A 13,982-nucleotide genomic window follows, 5' to 3' on the forward strand; every position below is an offset into this window, starting at 1 on the left:
CATGGCGCCCGTTTGCTGTAAGGACAAGAAAACACTATCGTGCAAAAACGTAATTAACAAATTAATAAAGTAACGTAATTAATTAATGGATGAAGTAACATAACTAAATATTAATACAGTAACGTAATTAACATATGAATCAAGTAACGTAACTAATTAATGGATCAAGTAACGTAATTAATTAATGGATCAAGCAACATAATTAACATAAATGAATCAAGTAACGTAACTGACAAATTAATCAAGTAACGTCATTGACAAATGAATCAAGTAACATAATTAACAAATGAATCGATAACGTAATTAATTAATGGGTGAAGTAGCATAATTAAAAATGAATATAGGTATGTAGTAACACAATTAACATGTGAATCAAGTAACGTAATTAATTAAGTAACATAACTAAAAATTAATATAGTAACGTAATTAGCATACGAATCAAGTAACGTGATTAATGGATTAAGTAACATAACTAAAAATTAATATAGTAACATAATTAACATATCAAGTAACTTAATTATTAAATTAATCAAGACACGTAATTAATAAATTAATCAAGTAACGCAAATAAGAGATGAATCAAGTAATGTAATTGACATATGAATAAAGTAAAGTAATTAATAAACCAATCAAGCAACATAATAAATGTATCAAGTAACATAATTAACATAAATTAATTATCAATCAAGCAACATAACTAAAAAAATGAATCGAGAAACGCAATTAAAAGAATGAATAAAATTACGTAATTTACAAATAGATCAATTTACGTAATCAATGAACGAAGCGTTATAAACGAATAGAAAAACGGTATGTAAATATAATGAATATTGGAATGAATTAATGGATTGTAAAATGGAAATACCAAATGAATTCGCCTTTAAATTATTGATTCAAAATGGTACAAAGAAATTTCGTTAATGAACATCTGGCTGATTCATTCAAGATAGACAATAGCAAAATTGTGAGGTGATTTTTTTTTAAACAGTAAAACCAAACTGAAGAAAAATAAATTAAAGATGACCAAGTTTTATTTTTCAGATTCAGATTATGTTGAAGTATAAAATATTTTAACGTGCAGTTACAAAATATGAATGCAAGAACACATCACAGAATGTACGGAAAACTTAGTAGTAATCTGGTAAAGTTAAATCTTAAAGTGAAGTTGTGTAGGTAAAAAAAAAAAATAATAAAATAAAAAAATAATAAAAAAACTGCTGTTCAGTCTAAACCACGCACCTTTTCTTACGTTGTATTCACGTTTTAAAATAATTTAGCTTTAAGTTCAGCTTAATGGTAGTTAAAATAACAAATTGAAAAGAATATCCAAACTGGAACTCATTTCAAATTCTGATTGTATACGCACACACGCATGCATGACTTGCATACGAGTATGTTTCCTCTAGCAAGAAAATTTTATGGAAAATTACTATCTAATGTATGGCAGTGTACGTTCATTTAAGATATAATAATAAATATATTTAACTTTGACTTGCTGGTAATATTAAAGCAATTGATGTTTCATTCCTCGTAACACATGAGATTAATATTAGTATCTCTGTTTACCTGACAGTGCTCTGAGATATGAACCACAAATTCCTTCTTGACGCGATCCAGTCATTAAAAAAAGGCATAAGTCAATGTGACCACCACCACGACTTGAATCTTGAAAACGAAAACAATTATCTCGCGAGGAGAAAGCGATGCGACGCCCGACACCACCACAACACTGAGGAGTGCGTTCCCTCGCTCGCGCTTCTGTGTGGCAAGTAGCGCCGCCCGCCGCCGCAACACAACTGACAAGCTACCAAGTGTCACCCGGGCGACCACCTGTTCGCGGAGCTACTGCGCTCCTCTTTCCAGATTGGCGTGCTTTTCATGCCGTCTTTTAAAACAGAAGTTTGGAGTTTTCATTTGACAATTAAAAAAACATTCATTTTACAATAAAAAAACACACATCTTCTTCTCCCACGATATCACTGTGATGTGCTTTATAGGGTGTGCATAAAATCTCCCGCAAATAAATTTACATCTATTAAATTAAGTTTTGTTATCAGTTGGTAGAACTTCGAATGTATTTTATGGACTAGTGTGTTTTATGCTCTAGTATCGAAACTGAAATCCGTGTTGCAACATCATGTTAAACTTTAGAAGAAAATCGGTGCTCTCGGCAAGGTTGACCATATGTTTCGCACATGTTGCAGATAACTTAAGCCAAATATCTTAATCTATTGTATACATACATAATTTTACGGCATGCTAGAAGTTTTTCGGGCTTAGAGATTGCTTTTATGTAGCAGTTTTCAATAGCAACATTTTGTCTTAGTGAAAACTATTTTAATCTGTGTTCAAACTACAGATTTTTAAATATTGCATTAACATTAGAGGAAAATCTTCAGCGAACTACTTACAATGTTTAACTATTGTAAATATAATAGATCTGTACAACTTAAAACTGTTTACTTACTTAGGCCTACTTACTTACAAATGGCTTTTAAGGAACCCGGAGGTTCATTGCCGCCCTCACAGAAGCCCATCGGTCCCTATCCTGTGCAAGATTAATCCACTCTCTATCACCATATCCCACCTCCCTCAAATCCATTTTAATATTATCCTCCCATCTATGTCTCGGCCTCCCAAACGTCTTTTTCCCTCCGGTCTCCCAACTGACACATTATATGCATTTCTGGATTCGCCCATACGTGCTACATGCCCTGCCCATCTCAAACGTCTGGATTTAATGTTCTTAATTATGTCAGGTGAAGAATACAATGCGTGCAGTTCTGCGTTGTGTAACTTTCTCCATTCTCCTGTAACTTCACCCCTCTTAGCCCCAAATATTTTCCTAAGAACCTTATTCTTAAACACCCTTAATCTCTGTTCCTCTCTCAAAGTGAGAGTGCAAGTTTCACAACTATACAGAACAACCGGTAATATAACTGTTTTATGAATTCTAACTTTCAGATTTTTTGACAGCAGACTAGATGACAAAAGCTTCTCAACCGAATAATAATAAGGCATTTTCCATATTTATTCTGCGTTTAATTTCCTCCTCAAAACTGTTTACTAGGATATTTATTAGTAGCACTCAGGACGTGCGGAGATAAGGTGAGTTGTTCATAGACTATATTGACATTGACGTGACGTCATGCTTGCCGTGTGCCACAGGTACTATCAGGGAACACTTGCATCTTATTTGAGCTGCAGTTGACGTTCTATTCATGATTCAAAGCTTGTCCTCATAGACTATTTACAATGGATTTTAATGATAAAGACTGATATAGTAGAGGAGGCAAGACCTGTCCTATGATCTTATGTGCCATGGCCATAGGCCTATCATCAATGGCTATGGAGGGGGAAGATAAGTTTCACTATGAGATGAACTTCCGTGTTGGTAGATTCGTATAATATTAACTATTATGTAACGGACTCTCTTTTTGATACCTCATTCTATCCCCTCTAGCACAGCTCACATGCCAGGTCTCGCCTCCTCACCTATACTATGATGATATTTTATACAATTTCAATTATTTGTTCATTTATTCAATTGATTTATTTTTACTGACATAGTTAAGACCGTAAGACCTTTTCTTCCACTCAACCAGTATAAAAATACATAGCAAATGTAAATAACAGCAATACAGAAATCAATTAATTTTATTCATAATAAGAACAACAAATCAAAGGAATGATGAATATAATAAAGGACAATTTTATATATTTAAAATAGAAATCTTATTCTACAAAAGTTATTTTTGAAGAGAGATCACATTCTAGAGACGAAAAGCAATCTTTTTGACAATCGGCTTTTGAAAGTAGTCAGTGTCTGGAGCCCCTTTACACTATGTACTCTAGAATACGTTGTTTTCACTGTTTACAACATCATAAAAATGTAGGCATACACTGATCAAACACTATTATTATTATTATTATTATTATTATTATTATTATTATTATTATTATTATTATTATTATTATACGCTATTTACAAAATAAAATAAAATACATTGCATTACAATATACAACACTGTACATAATATATAAATAATATTAATCGATGTACGGTACATTCTTTATGAGAGTGTAAATAGTAAAAATAGCGGATTCTAGTATGTATGAGATAAAGATAGCGAAGGGCAAAGGCCTCCTGCTAGAGGTAAAGCTCCAACTTCTAACGCGGTGAGCTAATCCGCGTTAGAAGTTGCACTTGATTATATATTGAACTTTATTCTAGTGTAAATAATGTAAATTATAAATATTAATGTAATTGTTAGAGTGATACAAGTTTTGTTCCGCGTAATTTTACCAGAGTGCGTAAGTCAAGTACTTTGCTTGCTATTTTTATGATTGCTATCGCGTCGTTCATTACAGTAAAAACTCGAGTAATATTTGTAGCCTCCTGGGACAAAGTATGGTCCTCATTTCTTGGTTACATGATATTTATATGTATAAGATTTTTATCTGTTATATCATATATTATTTTAAGAGTTTTACGACAATATAAACTGCTAAACAGTACGTAAACTGTTGAAATACCCAGGCCATCAAAGTGATTTCATATATAAATGCACTCCTGTGTGAAGTCTAAAGACGTACTATGACATGATGTCATAAAACATGGAGTAATCCCAAAGGTGAACAAAGGAGAGTTTGAGCCGGTACTGTAGATGGTGCCCGGCATAGCTCAGTTGGTAAGAGCATTCAGCGCGCAGACCTGGGTTACTCTTGGTTGCAAGGCTGGAACTCGCTTGAATCCGGTTCAGAGTAACAGCATAAGTTATGGAAGCCGTGACTATTCTTTGCTACCATTTTTTTCAAAGAACGACGAACTAGTGTATTGTAATGGATTGATGGGATAATGGAACAAGTGAGTGGTCATTACAACCTACTACAGTGGATGATAGGATACCTTTTCTTTATTTGTTAAGTAGTGGGAGCCCGAAGGCTAGCACTGCAACTCTAGTGAACTTATTGGGTCCTACCTATCCTCTAGTAAGCATGGTGTTGAAGTCCAAACGGTTTCGCTCTCGTATATACCGTGCCTCAGGTTACATGTCTTTACGGTTCCGATGGAATCCCACTATATTGTGCCCTCCACCTTCCGCAAAAGCGTATTACTCCTCAAATTGATACATCTGTACCCCAATAACAATACTAACTTACATCACGCCGGCATCTTTTTCGAAATGCTACTATAATGATATCAACGTGTAGAGTAGAGTGACGGAAGCAAACGAGAACCCCGAGAAAAGCCCTCAGGAGCCATAAATACGACTCCGCCATCACCGGGTTTCAAACCCTGGCCTGCAGTCACCGTAAGCCAGTGCTCTGCCAACTGAGATCCAAACTCGGAGGCTAGGATACACCTATTAGAACGAAAATTTGATGAAGATTTTCCGCACATATTAAAAATCTTAAACATATCCTACTTGGAAACTCTCGAAAACTCGTTTCTGCTATCATTGTAACTCCACACTTGTAATGTTGTGATGTCACTGTCTTTGAATTGCATCTGCAGTTGACAAGAACGTGGTCTCCGGTGTGATCAAGGTTCCTCAGACGTGGATTCAATTCCTGGTTGAACTAATTGTCTGGTTGGCTTTTATCCGAGGTTTTAGCCCAACTGTCCTAGAGCTCCGCCAAAATACCATCCAAATCGGCAATTCTATGCAGTTGTTAACTACAACACTGAAATAACAGAATAAAAGAAAGTTAAATCAAGAATTACCATTACTTTATATTATTTCTGTTTTAGCTAACCAATGTCTCTTTGAACACGATGTAGTATAGTATAAATTAAGAAAGACAAACACGAGTTGTCTGATTAAAATACTCTGTTTAAGCACTTTGTTCAAAGCAGTGTGATGTTGAAAATAGTTTCCCACTCTCACAGAGACGAGGCAAATGCCAAGGAGAAATGCCACAAGTTACTGTGAAACACTTCACGCTCAACATTCTTCCTACTCAATCCACAGCCCTTGTAAGGCATGGTTAACACCGTAGAGGCAACTGTTCACCGTTCTTCGCCACCGTTGTTCAAATAAATAGCCTTTTATAATACCTAGTGTATTCTTAAACGAATGAGAAAACAATCAGCACACGATTCATATGAATACAGTAACGTCCTTGGATATCTTGCTTTTTGCAGATAACCAAATCACGAAGATGACGTACAATCATCGTTTATGGATTATAACAATAGGCTATATGAGATTTTTTTAACTTCCCCCCTGAATATCTCGAAAATACCGCGTTAATGAGTGTGTAGGTTGTACTCCCTCCTATAATCGACATCGTACCAAGCGCAAAAGTTTTAAATTTCCCTTAAGGAATTAGGTACAGCTTACAGTAGTAAATTTTTTTTGGAAATATTAAACATTTTTTCCTCCATTACTGTATCTTGTACAATAATGAAAATTGGTATGTGTTTTTTTTCCAAAATTCAAAATGGTGGCAGATTACTCTGCAGTGATGAAGAGTTTCCCTCATAACTCATAAACTTGTTAACTTCTCCATGTTGTCTCTCTTTTATTTTATTGCTGAAACTCGTGTTTACAATATCATGCTCTTTCAACTACATTTCTTAATAGATAATATATTTTTTTTCGTGTTGGAAGAAAATACTGATATTTCACAATTTTTTTTAAATGAATTTATTTTGATCAGACAATCTATCAAAGGCAGAGAAGTGATCTTGCATCATTTTAGATATAACATGCATAAATACACACAAAAAATTTCATCACAGAATGTTGGATAGTTTTTAGTTATGTGGGAAACTCTTCATCACTGCACAGTGAACTGAATTTTGAAAAAAAAAATGTAAATATTTTTTTAACGTAAAAATATTTTTTTCATATAGCAGAAGGACAGCGTTTTATTCATACCAATTCTCATTATTGTACAAGATATAGTAATGGAGGAAAAAAAAAGTTGAATATTTCCAAAATTTTACTGCTGTAAGCTGTACCAAAACCCTTAGTTTAAGTAAAAATTTTATCCTGAAAGAAAAATATACAGTCCTTCACTCTTGTGACTGAAGTTTGTACATATGAAAGGAAAGATATTAAAATACAGAGATACAACAGAACAAATTAGTAGATATATTGAACGTTGTTTTAGGAACGTGACAATTATTAAACAAAATTATTTCTGCACAATATTATTTCTAAAAATCTTATTTTATGAAAGTGAAGTCTTGGATATAAAGAAAGGGAAATGCGAAGTTCAGAAGCTGCGCAGATAAGAATTTTTATAGCCTACTTTTGTTGGGCTTTACCAGACTGAATTATCCGAGGGATATAGCAACTCGAGAAAAGTTGAAAAGAAGAATACAGTGAATAATGTGAAGTCAATAACAGAAGCAATGAACAGAATACCTCTATTACGACTCAATAAGAATATTGTTTACTTCGACTATCATTTTCATACCAGTCTCAGAGAGACACACTCGGTTCGACCAAGAAAAAGACGCGAGTTCAAAAACATCTTAGATGGAATTGGAACAGCTCTTAATAGTTCAAGCTCAGATTGTCATCTACGTAAAGATTAATTTTTTTTTTGGTCCTATAGAATACATCTGTTACGGTAACAATTGATATTAGAGGAAAAAAAATTCGCTCCGGCGCCGGGGATCGAACCGGGGTCCTTGGTTCTACGTTCTACGTACCAGGCCACAAAGGGAAAAACATTGAAGGAGAGGTATTCGATCCGGTGCTGTGGATTGAACTTCGGCGTAGCTCAATGGTTAGAGCACTTGGTACGTAGAACCAAGGACCCGGGTTCGATCCCAGGCGCCGGAGCTAATTTTTCTCCTCTAATATCAATGAGATTGTCATGATAGTAGACATGGTAACTAATAATAATAATAGTTCAGGAGAGAAGAGAGGTTTTCCTCAACCGTAAGGCAAATGTCAGTTAATCTATGCCGAATCCTCGATCTTATTTCGACAAATACCATCTCGCTATCACCAATTTCATTGACGCTAAATAATCTAGTAGTTGATACAGCGTCGTTAAGTAACAAACTAAAAAAGGAGGACGAGATCTGATTTTGAACTGTTCAGAGATTTTTACGGAATACTTCTGTTTCCTCTGACATTTCATTCCTTCCAAAAATACCATGTCCTTGAGTTCGAGTCACGGACTCAGTCATGCGGAAGAATGCTTAGGAAGTCTTGGAATTATTCCAGGCTGTGAACATGGATGCAATTGGGAAGCCAATTGGATAATTGGACTCCAAGCTAACGCGTATTAGCGTTGTGCGAGCGACAGTCGTCAACTGCTCGGCCTGGGAAGCATTGTGGGCCTGCACACAAGTGTTCCACATATGTCATCAGGCAGGGGGGCCACAACTCCGGCAACAAAGTCATTTACAACGAGCGTTGTTTACAAGCATATCTTACTGTGTCTCAGCAGCTGCTTCGGGACAGTCCGGTGAACGTAGGCCTTTTCCTGTTGCACTGCAAGTCCAGTTCGTAGTTAGATCGCGGAAGATCCAAGAAATGTATGGTGAATGAGGAAGTGTGGGTTGTTTCTACAAGTATTTCACTTTCCTCTGTCATTCTAATTTAATGATAATTCCATTACTGCGCCGCCATTTCACTGCTTGCAGTCGTACATGCAATTTGAAAGGATAGTTTATCATAACTATAACGTTGGCAGAATCTATCTCAGTCCTGAGAATATTGTATTTCCGAGTCCCCGAGCTATAGCGGCGTGATTGAAATCGCCAGCGTTCATCGTCAGAGAATGGTTTCTTTACCGGCGAACTTCGTAGGTGGGTTGATAGTAGTTTTATATAGCTGACCATGCCTGATCAACTGATAAATGGATGATAATCTGATAACGTTACAATATAAGTTTTGCGTTGAAAAACAAGTATGGATCTTAAAAGTAGATAATATCATGTTTAGAAATAGATATACAGAGGACTGATTTAATTCATTGATATTGAGACATCTTGAAAATGATCCCACCAAATTTAAGGAATATTTCAGTCTTCCTCCCGAACAATTCAATTCTGTTTTAAATTTAATTGAAAGTAATATTGTAAAATTACCCACAAAATCTGTTCAGAAACCAATAAACCCAGCTGAAAGATTAGCAGTAACTTTAAGGTAAATACCAGTGATATAAACATTTTATTTTTACTTTTTACAATTTTAATTTTTTCATTTAGGAGCATTATTTTATTTGAGAAATAATGTTACAAATAAAAAAAATAATGTGAGAAGGAGGTTGTTGACTTCTCTCCTTTGCTCGGCATTCCAGTTCACTTACTATTTCACACTCTTAACTTTAGCTTCCGTAGCTAAATCTGCCGCATCGTGTGTCCTGATAATAGCGGTTCCTTATTTTTCAATTATAAATCATTTTACTCAATTGTATTATTAGCTCTGGTTGATGCAAAATATAGATTTGTTATTGTTCACGTTGGTTCTTCTTTTTGGCTAATGTCGAACAGGGATTTGTGTTTGGAGACATAATTAAGTAATGTCTCGTCTTCATTAGCAGGGAAATTGCAGAAAGATTTCTGTTTTACCGCCACTATGGTATGTATGATGTGTAGATCACATGTTATTAAATAGTTTAATCATGACTTACTGTAATTTTACAATTGTTTTCTCGGCTATGATCGCCAGGTATTTGCCGCGAAGGCAAAATCCGACGATCTTCGCTGTAAATAAACCATGCACATTCAAATAAACGGGAAGGAATCCCAGCGAAGAACGTCAGCGATGATCGTTCGGCGAAGAACTCTAGTTTGAGTCCTCAGGTGAAAGGAATTCTCATGACATTTCGGCCAGCGTATGGGACCGGTGCCCACCCAGTATCGTGATGAATTTGGGGAAACAACACTAGGTAGCGAAATGCGGTTTCGAAAACCAGCTATAACAACTAGGGGGGATCATCATGCTAATCGCACGTTACCCTGTTTTGATTGAGTGATCGTTCACCTCTGCTGCGGAATGTGGACGTGAGACGCAGTCTGCGGATCGGCCTTGGTCTTTCGTCGACTGTCGCGCGTCGGATTATTATTATTATTATTATTATTATTATTATTATTATTATTATTATTATTATTATTATTATTTTGCAGAAAAGCGTGACGGGATTTATGAAATCCCTTGAATTACGTGAAACGTTTTTATTCTTGGAATGTAATTTTTAGATTGTCTAAAGATGGATTTAAGGATTAAATAAATACCACCATAGGCAGGATGAGTACACCACACTCTATAATTAGGTAATGAAGTGATATGGACTGTGTGGAAAAATGAATGAATCAATCAATGAATAAGTAAATAAATATATAAATAAATAAAATTTGACACTATGTTACTTATATCGAGATACGATGCAAACTAAATTCCCGTACAAAATATTCTTGACGTGCTTTATAGAGATTTCGTTTGCTGAAGGAAGAGGCAGACGTCGCGTAAAACCCGCAAGTGATTATTGCAAACAACCAAGTGAAGGTCGGGCGAAATCCCTGTTTGCACGTTACTCGTCTCTTTCTTGTCAAGTTCTGTTACGTCACTGTACATAAATAGGCAAGGCTTCGTTCAGGTGCTGTAGTCCTAGCCTTGTTGAGTTGTCTGTGACGGATATCGCTCCACCCACACAATGCAGTTATGTCACAAGCTATTCTTCCTAATTCCGCCACCAAACTACATTCATTATTATTTTTTTTTAATGTTCTGGAACTCTTATACAAAACCTCGAAGATTTCTTTCTGAACTCTAAAACACAGGAGCGCAGAGATGACTGAACAGAGACTAGGAACGTCGAATGAAATGTTAGATTAATATTAATAATAATAATAATAATAATAATAATAATAATAATAATAATAATACGTGCCGCGACAGCCCTCGGAAGGTCAAGGAAAGCTAGCCGACTGCTGGCCTCTTGGCAACTAGGGCAGCAGTTGTGAACTGTCATCCAACAAATGCGGGGGTAACGTGTTATAAACCTGTAATAAAGAGGACTCGGAAGTTGATAAAATATCATTCGTTTTCTGAGATATCACCGACAATGCAGGACGCTATACGAACTTATTTCACTTGAACACGAACCAATATAGCCTAATTTTATTTTGCATGTTTCGGTCTTTATTGTTTATTGATAACATTTTAGGAAATGTTCTACTTTTTGCTGCATTTTTTGTAGTGCTGTTGATCGATCAAAATATTTAATCGATTAACTATTTGAATTTAATCGATTAACTATTTGAATTTAATCGATTAACTATTTGAATTTAATCGATTAACCTATAGATTAATCGAGTTTTGATCGAGTTGAAAAAATGTTTTAATAGACTGTAATACACAATTATTGTTAAATTTAACTTGTGTTCGGTGATAAGCATAAGTATTAAATGTTGTATATCTGTATATCGTTATATTACAAAACAACTATTTTAATTACTTACTAACATATTTATTATGAGGCTTATAATTTATTGTGTCAATTTCTCCGGGAATTTTTGAAACAAACATAAATAACAAAAAGTATGAAGACTCGCTTAGTTAATACTGCTTCATCCATGATTTTAAACATGCGAGTGCATTCACATGCTCCGAATTAAGTGCCGCTCTACGTTTAGTAACAATATTTCCTGCATCACTAAACACGAAAAAACTTTTCTTCTGTCAAGCACGTCTCCACGATCGTTCAATTTAAATCCAAACTTTCACCGAGTTTACCTCTCAAACTCTCATATGACATAATGGAGTTTACACTTTTCACAAACCACAGAAAACTGATTTTTTTCTTTATCAAACTAAACATACAACCTTCATATACAAATTAGTACATAAACTGTAAAAGTAAAGGGGTCGAAACAGAAGACTGGCCTCTATTGTAATCGAATTACCAAATTTTAGAAAAAAAAAAAAAAAAAAAGTAGTTACGCTCTCAATTACACACAGTGTAGACATGGCTATTTTATAAGGGATGAGGGTGACGAATCCCAGAAAAGTGTGTATTTCATAGGCTAGGAAGATGAGCTGACAATAAGGTGGAAGTTTTCTTGGGAAACCATAAAACTTAATAAGGATTTCGTATTGTGTTTCAACTTTCAATAGAGGTAGACTAGGTCACTGTCTTCATATCTCCAGCTCTTTCTGAAGTGTTTGTGCAAAGATTTTCCCTAGAAAATAACAGTACTATTATGCAATTTCAGAGAGAGAAATATTGTCGAAATTTTTAGTATGAGTTTGTATTAACAAAATAATAATTAATATCAACTACAACCGATTAATTTTAATCGACTCGATCATTCGATTAAATATTTTTGATCGATTCATCTTACAACAGAAATTGGTCGATTAATCGATTAAATCCCACAACATTAATTTTTTGTCCTTTCTGTTTTTGAACGGATTTCTTTACGGTGTAATCGTAGTCTATATTCGAAGACCTACTGATGATTGCCTATGCAATTCGATTACGTCATGCAGGAATTTTCCTTATGATTGCATCGACCTTGACTCCTGATCACGTGTGTTACGTGCTGCCCCAAATTCAACGCAACGGAACAAATACTGCAGCCACAATTAGCATATTGTATATTTTTATTAATAACGGAGAAATATTCGCTCCGGCGCCGAGGATCGAACCGAGGACCCTCAATTCTACGCACTGGGTGCTCTACCACTGAGCTACGCCGAGGCCCAACCGAGGGAGAGGAGTTAGATCCGGTGTCTTCCTATTTACCTTAATAATAACAATAAACGCCTTGAGTTTGCCAAGGAACATTGTGGAAAGTCATTGGAGTTCTGGGACACTATCATATTCTCAGACGAGTCGAAATTCAACTTGTTCGGTTCTGAAGGACGGAAGAAAGAGTGACGAAAACCTAACACAGAATTACAGCAACAACACATAAGTTCCAATAGTAAAACATGGAGGTGGACATGTTATGATTTGGAGGTGCATGGCATCTTAGCGACTTAGAAATCTGTTTACCTAGGAAATGTCTTTTCCTGGAAGACCTGCCATGAATATCAGCACTATTCAAGACATTTCGTACTGTCTGAGTACTTTACCGTCTTGTTAGATGTTGTTGCGATGTCAGCAGCTAAAGAGGCTTTTTTTTTTTTTTTGTAGATTTCTTTTGGATTAAACGTATGTTGGTTATCCATTTTGAATCTTGCGTACACTACTTTTAACACTTGAATATAATTAATTGATTAACTAGCGGACTTACTCGTGTTAATTATGTAACAAGAAACACAAAAACACGCAAAACACAACACAAACACAAGAACACAAGAAATACATCACACTAACATATGAAAACAAAAGCACACATAAGATCGCATCTTCATTCAGAAAGCAGAAATACAACATAGCATACAGAACAGAAAACACACTACAAAGACATCTCAACACACAAAAAACACAAACAAATAAATACGACCACACAGGTTATACAAACTCACATGTAATAGTTGGGACATGTTCTACATAGGACAGGCAGGCAGATCATTCCAAACACGCTACAAAGAACACATTAAAGCAATAACCAGAGGACACAATACATCTACATACGCCGATCACATAACCAATGCTAACCATACATACAATAATATAAATGCGGACATGGAAATCCTACACATACAACCCAACAACCAAAAACTCAACATACTAGAACAATACGAAATATATAAACACACTAAAACACACCCCGATCAAATTCTCAACACACAGATCAATTTCAGTACACACACACTATTTTACTCCACTTTTCAACACCTTTCAACAATCAAACGCACCCATATAACAGGCAGAGAAGTTCGAGATGACGCCGAGATCTAGTAGGCTCTGAGGATGGTGTGATGAAGCACCGAAACAGCTGTAAGCCGCACAAACTTACATAATTAACACGAGTAAGTCCGCTAGTTAATCAATTAATTATGTTGGTTCTTTTCTCTCGATATGTGAATTTTCATGGGCGACTAGATCTTTGCTTG

General features: G+C 35.3%; 1 protein-coding gene across 3 annotated transcripts in view; it reads right to left on the reverse strand.

Annotated features, from left to right (window-relative positions):
• cv-c (crossveinless c) overlaps positions 1–13,982 on the reverse strand; it is a 1,115,617-nt gene that overhangs the window by 715,135 nt on the left and 386,500 nt on the right. The window contains exon 1 of one of the 3 annotated variants that reach the window (XM_069821286.1): positions 1,567–1,791. The exons of the other annotated variants lie outside the window; for them this stretch is intronic. The gene's annotated coding sequence lies outside the window, so the exon portion shown is untranslated. Of the gene's footprint in view, positions 1–1,566; positions 1,792–13,982 lie in introns of those variants that run through there. 3 annotated transcript variants of the gene reach the window in all.

The sequence above is a fragment of the Periplaneta americana genome, chromosome 3, assembly GCF_040183065.1.
Source record: "Periplaneta americana isolate PAMFEO1 chromosome 3, P.americana_PAMFEO1_priV1, whole genome shotgun sequence".
Lineage (NCBI taxonomy): Eukaryota > Metazoa > Arthropoda > Insecta > Blattodea > Blattidae > Periplaneta > Periplaneta americana.